Source organism: Apium graveolens, chromosome 8 (genome assembly GCF_009905375.1).
Source record: "Apium graveolens cultivar Ventura chromosome 8, ASM990537v1, whole genome shotgun sequence".
NCBI lineage: Eukaryota > Viridiplantae > Streptophyta > Magnoliopsida > Apiales > Apiaceae > Apium > Apium graveolens.
Genome location: NC_133654.1, coordinates 164,862,389 through 164,881,625, shown reverse-complemented (window position 1 = coordinate 164,881,625; position 19,237 = coordinate 164,862,389).

Here is a 19,237-nt window from a genome sequence, read left to right as displayed (position 1 = left end):
ACGAAGGATTTGAAGTGTTCTATCAGATTCTGAGCTTTGTTTCACTGCAGAAATCAAGGTTATTTTTCTAAAAATTTATTTATTTTCGAATTTATTTTATTAAAAATAAGAATTTTTGTTCGGATGATTGCTTGTATGATTTGATGATTGCATGTTGTAGAGCTTGTTTTCCTGATGATTTTCATATGTCATACGTCTGATTTGGAGTTCAATAACATGTTCAAATTTGAGTTTGATTTTCGAATTTCAAAATTAGGGTTTATAACCCGTATGAATGTTCTTAATTGAAATTTGGGGGTTTATTATTCTGTGATAGATTGATGTTGTGTTATAGTGGGTTGTGTTCTCTGTGAAATTTGCAATCTAGTCGTATAACTTTCATGAACCAACGAGGTCTGTAGAGAAGGGAGTTGTGTTTTGAAGTTTTTCGATGTTCGCCGGAAACTGGAAAACTTCACGGCCAAATTCCGGCCAACTCAGGGATTGTTAGGATGAATTGATTGCATGGTTGTGTTCCTGATGTTGTGTAGATGTGATCTGGAGGTGTTGGTGGGGTGAGGACGCCGGGAACGTGTTCTCCGGCGAACCCAACTGTTTTCCGGCGAAGAGCTGGAAAATTACAGTTTAGTACCCCAACTTTTGAAAACGATGCAGTTAGGTCCCTGAAGTTTCCAGACTTTGCAAATTTAGGATTCCTGTTTATAAAATGTTTAAAAATTATATTTCCTATTTATTTTTATTATAAAAATTCATTTTTAAATTCTGAAAATTCTAAAAATTATTATTTTAATTCTGAAAATTATTTTTAATTCACAAATAAATCTAAATTAATTAGTTAATTAATTTCAGTTAATTTATAATTGATTAATTGGTCAATTAATTCGAAAATTAATTGATTAATTGATTTAATTAATTATTAATTGATTTTAATTAGTTATTTAATTAGATTTAATTATTTAAAAATGATTTAAAAATTCTGAAAAATAGTTTCGAGCTTTAAAATATTATTCTAAATTATTTCCAAGGCTCGATAATTATTATAAAATTATTTCGGAGCCAGAATGGGCCAACCGAACCCTGTTTATTAACCCGAAATTGATCTAACGACCCGTTTTAATTCCGAAAAATGTTTTAAAAATCATTTTAGATACCAGAAAGCCTATTTATGACCCGAGACTTCTTTATAAATAATATATCATAGATTACATGATGTATTATGTGCTATATGTGACTTGTTAATTGACTATCGGTCTATATATTCGGTGTTTACTTGATTATTGCATAACTTTCAATCCGTTAATCGGATTTGGGTAAAACGAAGGGTAGATAGAAGTATGTGTTGAATAGAATTCCATGAGTAAATTATTGATAGATGCTTATGATATGTGAGCAGAAGAGGCAAGACGTAGGAAAGGGAAACAGGTAGTTGAGGAGTAAAACGGTTGTGATTGGAAGCGAGTGCAGTGTAGTAAGCTAATACTAGGCAAGTGTTCTGAACTTTCTCGAGATATTGTAGTACTTGATAATCCTATGATATTGCAAGTGCTTTGAAGCACAGAAACCTAAATCCTGATTTCAGTTATTGTCCTTGAGCCATGAATCATATTCTTTCTAATCCATTGATTATTGTATACCCAAACAAGAACCACAAATCTACGATACTACTCTACAAATACATACAAACTAAATACCAAACACTGAAATGAACTATTATATACTCAACCCATGGTATCTTATACTTTGAAAGACCAAATCCTTGAAACCTTGAAACGTTGATTCCTTTGTTATTCAATTCTTTCATTACCCAGCATCCAAGCTTTTAAATTGCCTTATTGATCCTTACAAGGATTGAAACCCTTTCATTGTTAAACATTTATTGTTGTTAATGATTTCGGTTATTGTTTATTATTGCATACTCTATTATTATGTTAGAATTGGATTGTTTTTATAAAATTGTGGACCAGATTCATGGTCAGACCATATAATGGTCAAGTTAGGCCAATGTGTGCCTTGGATCTAGTAGTTAGAGCAATGCTGTGTGCCTTGCTCGGGGTTAGTGCGTGACTGATCAACAGCCTAACCTTGGTTTTTAAATTAAAAGTATAATATCCAATTCTAAATCATAATCCATTGTTCACTTGATATCATAACCATATTCACCTGATGATCATTATTCTCAGTTTTGTCATTGTGACTTGCTGAGCTAGTTAGCTCATTTGTGCGATGTTGTTTATACTCTTTCCAGTTAAAAAGGAACCAGTTGGTAAAGAGGATCCCCAGTCCAGCGCGAGAGCTAGGGTTCAGGTTGAGAAAGCTGAGCTAGTAGGCTTCTTTTGGAATAATTTAAGTTTGTAAAAGTTTGTAATAATGTTTAATACTCAGTTTGAATTTGAAATAGTTGGGATTTGAACGGTTTGTAATATATTAGTGTGTTTGGCTTGTGTGCATACTTTAACCTGTTGCGGTCTGTGGTGGTTGGTAAGTAGGGTCATTGTATATATTATTATTATCTTTATTATTGTTATAAGCAGGTTATAATTAAGGTGTGTGTGTGGACCCCAAACTTCTGACCCGGGTTTGGAGGGCGCCACAGGTTTGGTATCAGAGCCACAAGTTATAAGTCACTGACACAAGCCTAGGTTGACGGGAATGGGTAGAGGGATAGGATTAGAAGTAAGGTATAGGATGATAGAACGTCGAGAGGTTGAGTGTTATGGTATAACCGGTATTAGTATAGTTTGCGTCGTGGTACGAGATTCTTATATTACGATATGATTTCAGATAGCAGAGATGGCTGACTCTTTTATTCCCGTATCAGCTGATCACTCAGAGCCTTCAGTTGGAGCACCAGCATCGGATCCACGTCCTGTTATTCCACCAGCATTGGCTATTCTACCTCCACCGGTGTTGCAGCCCGTACCATTGCAGGCTATTCCATCTCCAGGCATGAGGCCACCTGTTAGAGGACCCCCACCTGCTGATTCAGGCTTTACTAGTCATTCAGTCATAGGAGTACCTTTCCAGTTCTCTTCCTATCCTGTTCCATATCATCAGTTTGAGGCTTGCCTTATGGAGCAGCGATTCCTACAGGGTCAGATCCAGGAATTATTGCATATCATGCGTACCAGAGAGATGGGGAGTGGTGAGAGGCGACTTAGGGAGAGGCTCCAGGCATTTCACAGAACAGCTGCTGTGAGGATTGCTGAGGCTACACATGAGGACATCACCCCTGATTTCCTAGTAGAGTGGGCTAAGTGGGTTCTAGAGGAGCTTGAGGAGATAGGAGGTCCAGATTTGCCATGAGTTAGAGATTCTGAGATGGAGATGCTGAGCAGTGTTGTTATGGTTATGTAGTATGGACAGTAGTGTGTAGTGTGTATCAGAAGACTTTTGAGTTGTATTTATAGACTAGCGATGCTGACTAGTGAGTAGGTTGTTGTACCCTTTTTGCTTTTACTTTCGAAGCGTCTTTACGCTTGTACTACCTAAAACTTTTGATCTATATATCAGTACCTTTTCCTTTCCAACACTGTCATTTACTTTATTGCACCTGTTTTACTTTACCTTATTTATTGCACCAGTATATCCTGTGATACCATGTACCCTGTTTTCCATAACTGTTTATATTCTGTAAAGAAGCATGCAATTTAATTAGTTACAACTGTTTTCAAAAAGAGATATTTCTATTTCACAAAACTTTTCTTTTTTACAAAGATTTGATTCAAAAGCTAAATAAATTGATTGATTCTTTACAGAAAATGCTTCCCAGAAGAAATACCCACACCAACACCCAGAATGAAGAAACCAACAACAATAACAATAACAACCAAAATGATATAAACCAGAATGTGAACCCAGGACCCAGCAATAGCCCAGATTCTTCAAATCTTGGCCCAACAAACAGTTCACCTGGCACAACAACAGCAGAGACAGACCAATCCCCAGGTAACTTTCAAAACTTTTCAGGCAGTAAACCCACCAGAATTCAAGGGTTCCTTAGAGCCAATTGAAGCAAATGTGTGGTTAAAGGAAATAGAGAAGGCTTTTTCCTTGGTAAAAGTGAAAGAGGAGCAGAAGGTTGAATTTGCAAGTTACTATATGAAGAATGAGGCCACCTATTGGTGGGAAATGGTGAAAACATTGGAAAGCACAGATGTTATTACTTGGGAAAGGTTTAAGGAATTGTTTTTAGAAATATATTTTCCTCAGTTTGTTCAGGATCAAATGGAGCTGAAGTTTATAGAATTAAAGCAAGGGAACATGTCGGTAACAAATTATGAGGGGAAGTTTGATGAATTGTCAAGGTATGTGCCGTCGTATGTTGATACTGATAGAAAGAAAGCTAAGAGATTCCAGCAAGGCTTGAAGCCATGGATCAGAGGGAAGGTAGCTATTTTTGAATTGGATACCTATGCTGCGGTTGTACAGAAAGCTATGATCGCAGAGACAGAGAGTGAGATGTTCCAGAAAGAAAAGGAAAGCAAGAAAAGGAAAGTTGAGGGAAGTGAGGGTCAGTCACAAACAGGGAAGTTTCCAAATTTTAAGAAGGGCAAGTTTCAGCCAGGGAGAAATTTTAATTTCAGAAGACAAAATGCAGGAGACGGAGGCCAGGGCAATCGTTCAGCTAATGTGAATCAGCCGAATCAGTTGAGATTAACTTTTCCAGATTGTTAAGTATGTGGAAAGAAGCATGGAGGAGTTTGTAACAAGTTGAATGTGGTATGTTTTAAATGCAACCAGAAAGGGCACTACTCGAGGGAGTGCCGAAATCAGCCAGCAAAAGAGCCAGCAAATAAGGATCAGCCTATCCGGAATCCAGCAGTGAAAGTTCCAGTCATTGGATTTACATGCTTTAAATGTGGGAAGCCAGGACATATGGCCAGGGATTGCAAGACACCAACCCCAGTCAGTAATGCAATAAGGATTATGGAATCTACCCCAACAGTGAATGAGACTCCGAGGGCTATAGTTTTTGACATGTCGGTGAAGGATGCGATCCAGGATACGGATGTCGTGGCAGGTACGCTTAATGTGAATTCTTTATGTGCCAAAGTGTTAATAGATTCGGGAGCAACTCGATCGTTTGTTTCACAAGATTTTGTTAGTAAGTTAAATTGTCCAGTTGGGTATTTAAATGAAATAATGACTGTGGAATTAGCAAATCAAGAACGTGTAACTGTTAACCAAGTTTGTGGGAATTGTGAGATTGAGATTTCCGGTAGTAAGTTTTGTGTAGATTTGATACCGTTTAAGTTAGGAGAATTTGACGTTATATTAGGAATGGATTGGTTATCTAAGCATGATGCTCAAATAGATTGTCGAAATAAGAAAGTAATGGTGAAAACGCCAGATGAAAGAATAGTAACGTTCAAGGGACAGAAGCAGGTAAAGAAGTTCTTAACGATGATTCAAGCCAAGAAGTTACTATGACAAGGATGTGAGCATTTCGTAGCATATGTGATCGACAGAAGTCAGGAGCCAGCAAAACTTGAAGATATTCCAGTTGTAAATGAATTTCCAGACGTATTTCCCGACGAGTTACCAGGACTTTCTCCAGATAGAGAAATTGAATTTACAATCGACTTAGCACCTGGAACCGAACCAGTATCCAAGGCCCCGTATAGAATGGCGCCCGTTGAGATGAAAGAGTTAGCAAAGCAATTGCAAGAGCTGTTAGAGAAAGGAGTAATTAGACCCAGCATATCCCCGTGGGGTGTACCGGTATTATTTGTCAAGAAAAAGTATGGAAGCATGAGACTGTGCATCGACTATAGGGAGCTCAACAAGTTGACGATCAAGAATAAGTATCCGTTACCCAGAATTGATGATTTGTTTGACCAATTGAAGGGAGCCAAGTATTTCTCCAAAATCGATTTAAGATCGGGATATCATCAACTGAAGATCAAACCAGAAGATATACCAAAGACAGCTTTCAGAACAAGGTATGGGCATTACGAGTTTTTAGTGATGTCTTTTGGATTGACCAATGCCCCTGCAGCGTTTATGGACCTGATGAATAGAATTTTCAAGGAATATTTGGACAAGTTCGTTATAGTATTTATAGACGATATTTTGATCTATTCAAAGACGGAGGAGGATCATGCGGAACATTTAAGGACAGCTTTGGAGATTTTAAGGAAAAAGAATTTATATGCTAAATTGTCGAAGTGTGAGTTTTGGCTACAGGAAGTTCAGTTCTTAGGACACATAGTCAGTAATGAAGGGATCAAAGTGGACCCGACAAAGATCGAGGCAATTACGAATTGGGAAAGACCGAGAACACCCACTGAGGTAAGAAGTTTCTTGGGATTGGCAGGATATTATCGACGATTCGTTCAGAATTTCTCAAGAATTGCAACACCATTGACAAAGCTTACACGAAAGAATGAAAAGTTTATATGGAATGACAAGTGCGAAGAAAGTTTTCAGGAATTGAAGCGGAGATTAATCACAACACCTGTTTTGTCACTTCCAGACGACCAAGGGAATTTCGTAATTTATAGTGATGCTTCCTACAAAGGATTAGGATGTGTTCTTATGCAGCACGACAAGGTGATTGTGTATGCATCAAGGCAATTAAAACCACACGAACAGAAGTACCCTACTCATGATTTGGAGTTAGCAGCTATAGTTTTCGCTTTGAAGATTTGGAGACATTATTTGTATGGAGAAAAGTGTGAAATTTTCACGGATCACAAAAGTTTGAAATATATATTTACCCAGAAGGAACTTAATATGAGACAAAGGAGATGGTTAGAATTGATCAAAGATTATGATTGCTCGATTAATTATCATCCCGGTAAGACGAACGTTGTAGCAGATGCGTTAAGTCGGAAGGAAAAGTTAAATGTATTATCCGTACCTGAAGAGATATATAAAGAATTTCAAAAAATTGGAATTGGAGATTAGAATTTGCAAGCCTGAGGAAGCAAAAGTGTACGGTATGATTTTCCAACCGGAGTTATTGGAGAAAATAAAGAAATGCCAGAAAGAGGTAATGGATCAAGATATAAATAGTTTGGTAGGTGAGGAATTATGCACGCAACAAGATGATCAAGGTATTCTTAGGTTTTCTTCAAGAATTTGGATTCCACCAGTAACGGAGCTGAAAAATGAAATTTTACAAGAGGCACATAGTTCAAGATATTCCATCCATCCAGGGAGTACCAAAATGTATAGAGATTTAAAGAAGAATTATTGGTGACCAAATATGAAGAGGGAAATTGCGGAATGGGTTAGCAAATGCTATACCTGTCAGAAAGTTAAAGCGGAGCATCAGAGACCAAGCGGATTGCTACAGCCATTGGAGATTCCAGAGTGGAAGTGGGAACATATTGCCATGGATTTCATAGTTGGATTACCAAGGACGAGGGCTAATCATGATGCCATTTGGGTTATAGTAGATAGACTTACCAAGTCAGCTCATTTTCTGCCTATAAATGAAAGATTTTTGCTCGACAAGTTAGTTCATATGTACTTGAAAGAGATCGTAGTTCGTCATGGAGTTCCAGTGTCTATTGTATCTGATCGAGATCCAAGATTTAATTCAAGATTTTGGAAGAGTTTTCAAGAATGTTTGGGAACAAGATTGAATATGAGTACGGCCTATCACCCCCAAACGGATGGCCAAAGTGAAAGAACGATCCAGACAATCGAGGACATGCTACGTGTTTGTGCTATTGATTTCAAAAGAAGTTGGGACGAGCATTTACCCCTAGTAGAGTTTGCTTATAACAACAGTTATCACGCCAGTATTGGGATGCCACCTTATGAAGCCCTTTATGGACGCAAATGTAGATCTCCAGTATATTGGGACGAAGTAGGAGAACGCAAAATACTCGGACCCGAATTGGTGCAGCAGACAAAAGAAGTTATTGAAATTATCCAGAAAAGATTAATAGCCGCACAAGATCGTCAAAGGAAATATGCAGACCAATCAAGAAAAGACATGGAATTTGAAGAAGGAAGCTTGGTATTATTGAAAGTATCACTGTGGAAAGGACTAACGAGGTTTGGGAAGAAAGGGAAGCTAAACCCAAGATATGTCGGACCTTTTGAAATCCTAAAGCGTATTGGCAAGGTAGCTTACGAGTTGGCGTTACCTCCGCACATGGAGCACATTCACAATGTTTTTCACATATCAATGCTTAAGAAATATAATCCAGACTCCAGGCATGTAATAGAATATGAGCCAATAGAACTTCAAGCAGATTTATCATATGTAGAGAGTCCGATAGAGATTCTAGAGGAAAGAGAGAAAGTATTGAGAAATAAAGTGATAAAGTTAGTAAGAGTATTGTGGAGAAACCCAAAGGTTGAAGAGTCCACCTGGGAGTTAGAAAGTGATATGAGAGAAAAATACCCTTATCTGTTTTCTTAAAGATTCCGAGGACAGAATCCTTTTAAGGGGGAAGGATGTAATATCCGGGATATATCGTGTAATTATTTTTGCTATTATATAATTATTATGTGTGTTCAGTATCTATTCTGTGAGTTAATTGTTAAGTGTTATCTGTACTTGAATATTCAAAAATAATATTAATTGAGTATTTTAATTTTTATATGTCCAAAATAAAATATAGATAATTGTCATATCTTCCTAATTATTTTTATGTTGGTTTATGGATTTATAAGAATCATATGAAATTTCTAAAATCTTTTTCCGGGTAATTAAAATCTATTTTATAAAAACGGGAACCAACCGACGTCAACCGTTGTTACGTTTTTGGAACCCGAAACTCTTTCGAGAACTCCTTCCTAACCTAATTGTAATATTCCGAGCATATTCCATGTTTCGACTTTTTCGATCCGGCGTACGGTTTGTCCTGCGCGGGTCCCGACGCAACATTTTCGATACAATATTTGTTTCGGTAAATCAATAAAACCCGTATTTTCGATAAACGGGAGCTTTTTATTAAACTATCACAATTATCACTTCGTAATACGTGTAACCAGGCGCTGAGACCAAGACCGCAGTACAAATTGTACTGATTTGGATAATTATCCCGAAAACCGATACCGTTTGGATCAGTTTTTACAAATAAACGTACCGTTTTATATATGGAATGATCCAACGGGATACAAATTTTCCGTAATTATAAATAGCCTTTTACCGTATTTTATTTCGTATCAAAATCATTTGCAGATAGTTAATTATATAAATTTCAGGGAAAAGCCCTAATTTCCTAAAACTGTTCTAAGAATCAAACAGCAAAACGAAGGCGTTACCGATCTCTGTTTTCAAAGCTTGAGTAACCAAAACGAAGGATTTGAAGTGTTCTATCAGATTCTGAGCTTTGTTTCACTGTAGAAATCAAGGTTATTTTTCTAAAAATTTATTTATTTTCGAATTTATTTTATTAAAAATATGAACTTTTGTTCGGATGATTGTTTGTATGATTTGATGATTGCATGTTGTAGAGCTTGTTTGCCTGATGATTTTCATATGTCATACGTCTGATTTGGAGTTCAATAACATGTTCAAATTTGAGTTTGATTTTCGAATTTCAAAATTAGGGTTTATAACCCGTATGAATGTTCTTAATTGAAATTTGGGGGTTTATTATTCTGTGATAGATTGATGTTGTGTTATAGTGGGTTGTGTTCTCTGTGAAATTTGCAATCTAGTCGTATAACTTTCATGAACCAACGAGGTCTGTAGAGAAGGGAGTTGTGTTTTGAAGTTTTCCGATGTTCGCTGGAAACTGGAAAACTTCACGGCCAAATTCCGGCCAACTCAGGGATTGTTAGGATGAATTGATTGCATGGTTGTGTTCCTGATGTTGTGTAGATGTGATCTGGAGGTGTTGGTGGGGTGAGGACGCCGGGAACGTGTTCTCCGGCGAACCCAACTGTTTTCCGGCGAAGAGCTGGAAAATTACAGTTTAGTACCCCAACTTTTGAAAACGATGCAGTTAGGTCCCTGAAGTTTCCAGACTTTGCAAACTTAGGATTCCTGTTTATAAAATGTTTAAAAATCATATTTCCTATTTATTTTTATTATAAAAATTCATTTTTAAATTCTGAAAATTCTAAAAATTATTATTTTAATTCTGAAAATTATTTTTAATTCACAAATAAATCTAAATTAATTAGTTAATTAATTTCAGTTAATTTATAATTGATTAATTGGTCAATTAATTCGAAAATTAATTGATTAATTGATTTAATTAATTATTAATTGATTTTAATTAGTTATTTAATTAGATTTAATTATTTAAAAATGATTTAAAAATTTTGAAAAATAGTTTCGAGCTTTAAAATATTATTCTAAATTATTTCCAAGGCTCGATAATTATTCTAAAATTATTTCGGAGCCATAATGGGCCAACCGAACCCTGTTTATTAACCCGAAATTGATCTAACGACCCGTTTTAATTCCGAAAAATGTTTTAAAAATCATTTTAGATACCAGAAAGCCTATTTATGACCCGAGACTTCTTTATAAATAATATATCATTGATTACGTGATGTATTATGTGCTATATGTGACTTGTTAATTGACTATCGGTCTATATATTCGGTGTTTACTTGATTATTGCATAACTTTCAATCCGTTAATCGGATTTGGGTAAAACGAAGGGTAGATAGAAGTATGTGTTGAATAGAATTCCATGAGTAAATTATTGATAGATGCTTATGATATGTGAGCAGAAGAGGCAAGACGTAGGAAAGGGAAACAGGTAGTTGAGGAGTAAAACGGTTGTGATTGGAAGCGAGTGCAGTGTAGTAAGCTAATACCAGGCAAGTGTTCTGAACTTTCTCGAGATATTGTAGTACTTGATAATCCTGTGATATTGCAAGTGCTTTGAAGCACAGAAACCTAAATCCTGATTTCAGTTATTGTCCTTGAGCCATGAATCATATTCTTTCTAATCCATTGATTATTGTATACCCAAACAAGAACCACAAATCTACGATACTACTCTACAAATACATACAAACTAAATACCAAACACTGAAATGAACTATTATATACTCAACTCATGGTATCTTATACTTTGAAAGACCAAATCCTTGAAACCTTGAAACGTTGATTCCTTTGTTATTCAATTCTTTCATTACCCAGCATCCAAGCTTTTAAATTGCCTTATTGATCCTTACAAGGATTGAAACCCTTTCATTGTTAAACATTTATTGTTGTTAATGATTTCGGTTATTGTTTATTATTGCATACTCTATTATTATGTTAGAATTGGATTGTTTTTATAAAATTGTGGACCAGATTCATGGTCAGACCATATAATGGTCAAGTTAGGCCAATGTGTGCCTTGGATCTAGTAGTTAGAGCAATGTTGTGTGCCTTGCTCGGGGTTAGTGCGTGACTGATCAGCAGCCTAACCTTGGTTTTTAAATTAAAAGTATAATATCCAATTCTAAATCATAATCCATTGTTCACTTGATATCATAACCATATTCACCTGATGATCATTATTCTCAATTTTGTCATTGTGACTTGCTGAGCTAGTTAGCTCATTTGTGCGATGTTGTTTATACTCTTTCCAGTTAAAAAGGAACCAGTTGGTAAAGAGGATCCCCAGTCCAGCGCGAGAACTAGGGGTTCAGGTTGAGAAAGCTGAGCTAGTAGGCTTCTTTTGGAATAATTTAAGTTTGTAAAAGTTTGTAATAATGTTTAATACTCAGTTTGAATTTGAAATAGTTGGGATTTGAACGGTTTGTAATATATTAGTGTGTTTGGCTTGTGTGCATACTTTAACCTGTTGTGGTCCGTGGTGGTTGGTAAGTAGGGTCATTGCATATATTATTATTATCTTTATTATTGTTATAAGCAGGTTATAATTAAGGTGTGTGTGTGGACCCCAAACTTCTGACCCGGGTTTGGAGGGCGCCACAGGTTTGGTATCAGAGCCACAAGTTATAAGTCACTGACACAAGCCTAGGTTGACGGGAATGGGTAGAGGGATAGGATTAGAAGTAAGGTATAGGATGATAGAACGTCGAGAGGTTGAGTGTTATGGTATAACCGGTATTAGTATAGTTTGCGTCGTGGTACGAGATTCTTATATTACGATATGATTTCAGATAGCAGAGATGGCCGACTCTTTTATTCCCGTATCAGCTGATCACTCAGAGCCTTCAGTTGGAGCACCAGCATCGGATCCACATCCTGTTATTCCACCAGCATTGGCTATTCTACCTCCACCGGTGTTGCAGCCCGTACCATTGCAGGCTATTCCATCTCCAGGCATGAGGCCACCTGTTAGAGGACCCCCACCTGCTGATTCAGGCTTTACTAGTCATTCAGTCACAGGAGTACCTTTCCAGTTCTCTTCCTATCCTATTCCATATCATCAGTTTGAGGCTTGCCTTATGGAGCAGCGATTCCTACAAGGTCAGATCCAGGAATTATTACATATCATGCGTACCAGAGAGATGGGGAGTGGTGAGAGGCGACTTAGGGAGAGGCTCCAGGCATTTCGCAGAACAGCTGCTGTGAGGATTGCTGAGGCTACACATGAGGACATCACCCCTGATTTCCTAGTAGAGTGGGCTAAGTGGGTTCTAGAGGAGCTTGAGGAGATAGGAGGTCCAGATTTGCCATGAGTTAGAGATTATGAGATGGAGATGCTGAGCAGTGTTGTTATGGTTATGTAGTATGGACAGTAGTGTGTAGTGTGTATCAGAAGACTTTTGAGTTGTATTTATAGACTAGCGATGCTGACTAGTGAGTAGGTTGTTGTACCCTTTTTGCTTTTACTTTCGAAGCGTCTTTACGCTTGTACTACCTAAAACTTTTGATCTATATATCAGTACCTTTTCCTTTCCAACACTGTCATTTACTTTATTGCACCTGTTTTACTTTACCTTATTTATTGCACCAGTATATCCTGTGATACCATGTACCCTGTTTTCCATAACTGTTTATATTCTGTAAAGAAGCATGCAATTTAATTAGTTACAACTGTTTTCAAAAAGAGATATTTCTATTTCACAAAACTTTTCTTTTTTACAAAGATTTGATTCAAAAGCTAAATAAATTGATTGATTCTTTACAGAAAATGCTTCCCAGAAGAAATACCCACACCAACACCCAGAATGAAGAAACCAACAACAATAACAATAACAACCAAAATGATATAAACCAGAATGTGAACCCAGGACCCAGCAATAGCCCAGATTCTTCAAATCTTGGCCCAACAAACAGTTCACCTGGCACAACAACAGCAGAGACAGACCAATCCCCAGGTAACTTTCAAAACTTTTCAGGCAGTAAACCCACCAGAATTAAAGGGTTCCTTAGAGCCAATTGAAGCAAATGTGTGGTTAAAGGAAATAGAGAAGGCTTTTTCCTTGGTAAAAGTGAAAGAGGAGCAGAAGGTTGAATTTGCAAGTTACTATATGAAGAATGAGGCCACCTATTGGTGGGAAATGGTGAAAACATTGGAAAGCACAGATGTTATTACTTGGGAAAGGTTTAAGGAATTGTTTTTAGAAATATATTTTCCTCAGTTTGTTCAGGATCAAATGGAGCTGAAGTTTATAGAATTAAAGCAAGGGAACATGTCGGTAACAAATTATGAGGGGAAGTTTGATGAATTGTCAAGGTATGTGCCGTCGTATGTTGATACTGATAGAAAGAAAGCTAAGAGATTCCAGCAAGGCTTGAAGCCATGGATCAGAGGGAAGGTAGCTATTTTTGAATTGGATACCTATGCCGCGGTTGTACAGAAAGCTATGATCGCAGAGACAGAGAGTGAGATGTTCCAGAAAGAAAAGGAAAGCAAGAAAAGGAAAGTTGAGGGAAGTGAGGGTCAGTCACAAACAGGGAAGTTTCCAAATTTTAAGAAGGGCAAGTTTCAGCCAGGGAGAAATTTTAATTTCAGAAGACAAAATGCAGGAGACGGAGGCCAGGGCAATCGTTCAGCTAATGTGAATCAGCCGAATCTGTTGAGATTAACTTTTCCAGATTGTCAAGTATGTGGAAAGAAGCATGGAGGAGTTTGTAACAAGTTGAATGTGGTATGTTTTAAATGCAACCAGAAAGGGCACTACTCGAGGGAGTGTCGAAATCAGCCAGCAAAAGAGACAGCAAATAAGGATCAGCCTATCCGGAATCCAGCAGTGAAAGTTCCAGTCATTGGATTTACATGCTTTAAATGTGGGAAGCCAGGACATATGGCCAGGGATTGTAAGACACCAACCCCAGTCAGTAATGCAATAAGGATTATGGAATCTACCCCAACAGTGAATGAGACTCCGAGGGCTAGAGTTTTTGACATGTCGGTGAAGGATGCGATCCAGGATACGGATGTCGTGGCAGGTACGCTTAATGTGAATTCTTTATGTGCCAAAGTGTTAATAGATTCGGGAGCAACTCGATCATTTGTTTCACAAGATTTTGTTAGTAAGTTAAATTGTCCAGTTGGGTATTTAAATGAAATAATGACTGTGGAATTAGCAAATCAAGAACGTGTAACTGTTAACCAAGTTTGTGGGAATTGTGAGATTGAGATTTCCGGTAGTAAGTTTTGATTTGAGGAGTAAACATTAAGGGCATCTGTATAAACAGGTAGTTGAGGAGTAAAACGGTTGTGATTTGAAGCGAGTGCAGTGTAGTAAGCTAATACCAGGCAAGTGTTCTGAACTTTCTCGAGATATTGTAGTACTTGATAATCCTGTGATATTGCAAGTGCTTTGAAGCACAGAAACCTAAATCCTGATTTCAGTTATTGTCCTTGAGCCATGAATCATATTCTTTCTAATCCATTGATTATTGTATACCCAAACAAGAACCACAAATCTACGATACTACTCTACAAATACATACAAACTAAATACCAAACACTGAAATGAACTATTATATTCTCAACCCATGGTATCTTATACTTTGAAAGACCAAATCCTTGAAACCTTGAAATGTTGATTCCTTTGTTATTCAATTCTTTCATTACCCAGCATCCAAGCTTTTAAATTGCCTTATTGATCCTTACAAGGATTGAAACCCTTTCATTGTTAAACATTTATTGTTGTTAATGATTTTGGTTATTGTTTATTATTGCATACTCTGTTATTATGTTAGAATTGGATTGTTTTTATAAAATTGTGGACCAGATTCATGGTCAGACCATATAATGGTCAAGTTAGGCCAATGTGTGCCTTGGATCCAGTAGTTAGAGCAATGCTGTGTGCCTTGCTCGGGGTTAGTGCGTGACTGATCAGCAGCCTAACCTTGGTTTTTAAATTAAAAGTATAATATCCAATTCTAAATCATAATCCATTGTTCACTTGATATCATAACCATATTCACCTGATGATCATTATTCTCAGTTTTGTCATTGTGACTTGTTGAGCTAGTTAGCTCATTTGTGCGATGTTGTTTATACTCTTTCCAGTTAAAAAGGAACCAGTTGGTAAAGAGGATCCCCAGTCCAGCGCGAGAGCTAGGGGTTCAGGTTGAGAAAGCTGAGCTAGTAGGCTTCTTTTGGAATAATTTAAGTTTGTAAAAGTTTGTAATAATGTTTCATACTCAGTTTGAATTTGAAATAGTTGGGATTTGAACGGTTTGTAATATATTAGTGTGTTTGGCTTGTGTGCATACTTTAACCTGTTGCAGTCCGTGGTGGTTGGTAAGTAGGGTCATTGCATATATTATTATTATCTTTATTATTGTTATAAGCAGGTTATAATTAAGGTGTGTGTGTGGACCCCAAACTTCTGACCCGGGTTTGGAGGGCGCCACAATCGCTAACCTTCCCGAAGGAAGATCTGAAGAGGGTGCCCCAGTCCCCATTCTCCCATCTTAACCCGACAAAACTGCTCCTCCAGTGTTGGTTATTGTCGGGAATGGAAGCATTATTAAATATATGTTCACATTTGGGCCTTTGTTTAATATAGACCCAACCACGGATACTCTGAGAGCTATTATAACACTGAAAGATTTTCTTAAAGACCGATACAGACAAAGGGAAACCTCCCCTAAGACACGAGACCATGAAACATAGAATGCTTTTCCAAGAATTTGGAGGAAGCTGACAGGGATTAATTTGTAAGTCTGCTAGTAAGTGGGGAATGAAATCGTGGAAAGGAAACCTAAGCCCAACATTAAGGGCATCTGTATAAATGAAAAGAGTGTCGGGCTTCTAGTGGCAAGTACGATCACCACCATTAACAGGAACTAGCCTAAGAGGGGGACGAACATTATAAAGTGTGTTCATTTTATCAAAATCTATGGTATGCTATGTGTTACAATAATCGAATAAATCTAGATGTGCATTACAAGGGTATTCATCCCCCCTAGTGTTAATCATGTCTAGTAATGACATATAAGAAGAACGGATTTCAATATCATTACCTCGTTTTGAAGCAGAGGCAATCTTAGCCGCTCTCTCAGAACTCTTGTCTGCCATTGATGGAAGAGAATGACTTGAAACATTGGAAAAAGAGGAAGGCCGGAAAAGGCTAGAAGGATTGCCGGAAAATTTCTAGCGGGAGAGGAGTGTTTGAGAAGTGAAGGGGAGTGAAATGAGAAGTGTGAGTGAAATCACACTCCCCCTCACTCTTATATAGACTCCCCAGCCAGCAAATGGGCCTAAAAAAGCCCATTTGGGCCCAAAAAATAGAAGGATCTAGAAGGATCTAGAGGTTTTTGGGAGAATAGAAATAAAAACTTGATTTAAATATATATATTTGAGGGAATTCTGGAAGAATCCAGAAAAATCTGGAAGTAAAAATGATAAATATGGAAAAAACTTCAGAATTCCAGAATATTCTGGAATGTGGATTTGAAAATAAAAGCCCAGCCCAAATCATGGGCCCAAATTCTGGAAAGACCTAAAAAAGCCCGAAATTTTTTTTGGGCCTGAATAGTGCAGCAAGCCCAGAAACAGGGCCCAAAACCCAGAATTTTTCAAAAAAAAGGAGGAGCCCAGATAAAAAGCCCAGAAAAATCATGGGCCCATGAAGATAAAATCGTTTATTTAAAAATATATAAACTTTATTATAAAATTCCTGACCTAATTCGATCATGATTTATACTATATTCCTGGTCGAACCTATATGGTCGAAAATCCCCACGACCAGGGCTTTTGGCCTTTAATTCGGTCAAAACTAGGGTCAACAAAAAATTCCTGACCAAAATTCGCCCAAAAATTCCAGTCGAAAATCATACTTGAAATATTGCTTCGACCAGGGTTAGGAAGGAGCTGAATTCAGTAAAAAAACAAAAGAAATCCTGACCGGAAGAGTCAAGAATCCTGGTCGAAACTTTTTGATCGAAATAGCTTTCGATCAGGACTAGGGAAGGGTTTAATTCGGTCAAGAACAGTGAAAATCCTGACCGAATCTCGGTCAGGTTCTAGTCGACTGCTCCTGCTCGAATAATGCTTCGACCAGAAAATAATAGGGGTTAATTCGACCCGGATCCTGGTCGAATGGGATTCCTGGTCAAATTATATATATATATATATATATAAAGGGAAGAAAGAAAAGAAAAAAGAAAAAGAGGTGGGAAAATTATGATTAATTTCTGGAAAATCATGATTAATTTCTGGAAAATTATGAATTTTTTTTTAGAAATTCATGATTAATTTCTGGAAAATTATGAATATTTTCTGGAAAATTATGAATAATCTTATAAATTAAGGGAAAATTCCTGAAAATTAAGGAAAAAATCCAGAATTAATGGAAAATTCCTGGAAATTAAGGAAAAATCCCACAAATGAAGGAAAAATCCCATAAATTTAGGGAAAATTCCTGGAAATTAAGGAAAAATCCCAAGAATGAAGGAAACATCCTAGAAATTTAGAGAAAATTCCTGGAAATTAAGGAAAAAATACCATATAATTCCTAAATAATAGGAATAAAGGTAAAAGAAAGTGATAGGGAGATTCCAAAAAATCCCTGAAGTCATGTACAAAGGTAAATCGTCGTAAATGTGTAGGTCGCTCCACACTTTACGCAAAAACGATACCCTATAAGGGAACGAATAAACTTAACTTCTGCGAAACCTTTTTACCATTTTCCAGAAGTTCGGGGGTAAATGATATGGAATAAAATAAACCCTGATTGTGTAATTAATATCGCATTAATTATATCAGAATTGGGCTGACAGCTAGGCCCATTAAAAAGGGCCCAAAACCCTGAATATTAATTAATTTTGTAATTAATTAATAAGGGATAAGTCAGCTGATAAATAAAGTCCAGTTAGGAATATAATTCCTTGAAGATTGGCCTCCAAGGAACCTCATGAGATAAGGAATTAGTTTCCTACCTCTTAGGACTCCAAAGTCCATTCTAATTCAGAGACTTGCCCACCAAGTCTCCTAACTCTAGTCCAATTCAAGGACTTCCAATATCTATATAAGGGGTCTCACCCTTACTAATCAGAACTACGTTTTTTGACTTGAATCTTGGCAATCAGCAAGGTACGTGGGCATCTTTTTAAGGCAGATCGAGTCATAAGACACAAGAGCAGTCAAATTGAGTCTCGAAGCTCACGAACCCTGGTAGTGAATACAACAATTAATATACCCTAGTTTTCAATCCATAACAAAATTTTTCATTATAATTTTACTTTAATTAATAAATCAAATGTAAAAATCTAAAAATTATTTAAAAGTTAGAATCTTTACATTTTTGTTTTCCCAAAATTATTTTTCAGTTTTGCTAAATTGTGGAACCTAAATTTTTTCTTATACGAATTTATTAACCGCAACTTTTTAAGTTTTCTTTTCTATAATTTTAAATGTATAACAATGATATTTTGTATTTTCCATAAGTTTATTTAAATACCTTATAAATTTGTAACAATAAAATGAATTATATAACTATTCTACTCTGTTCTATTTACAAAATAACAATATATATATATATATATATATATTATTTTTTTGTAATGTATTATGACACCCTTGTACTTTATCATATATAAAACTAATTTTGAAATCTGCAATATAATTTATAAACCAATTAATAATATCCACCGAATATTATTAATTAATTCATTTAGAAAAAATTTACTAGCAGTAGACGAAAACTCAACTATTGCACATCAACCTAAAAAATATGAGAGATTTTTGTGAGTCGCAACTCAGTGAGCATAAATTGATACAACTTTTACTCCAACAAGTCAAATATAGAAAACCAATCAAGTACTTGTATTATGCACATGTATGCATATGCCTCTGTATTCCATTTTCTTTGTTATAACCATTCACATCCTACATCGTCCCGGGATTCCAAGTGTTTGACCCAAAGGTTATAAACCCAAAGGTTTCCA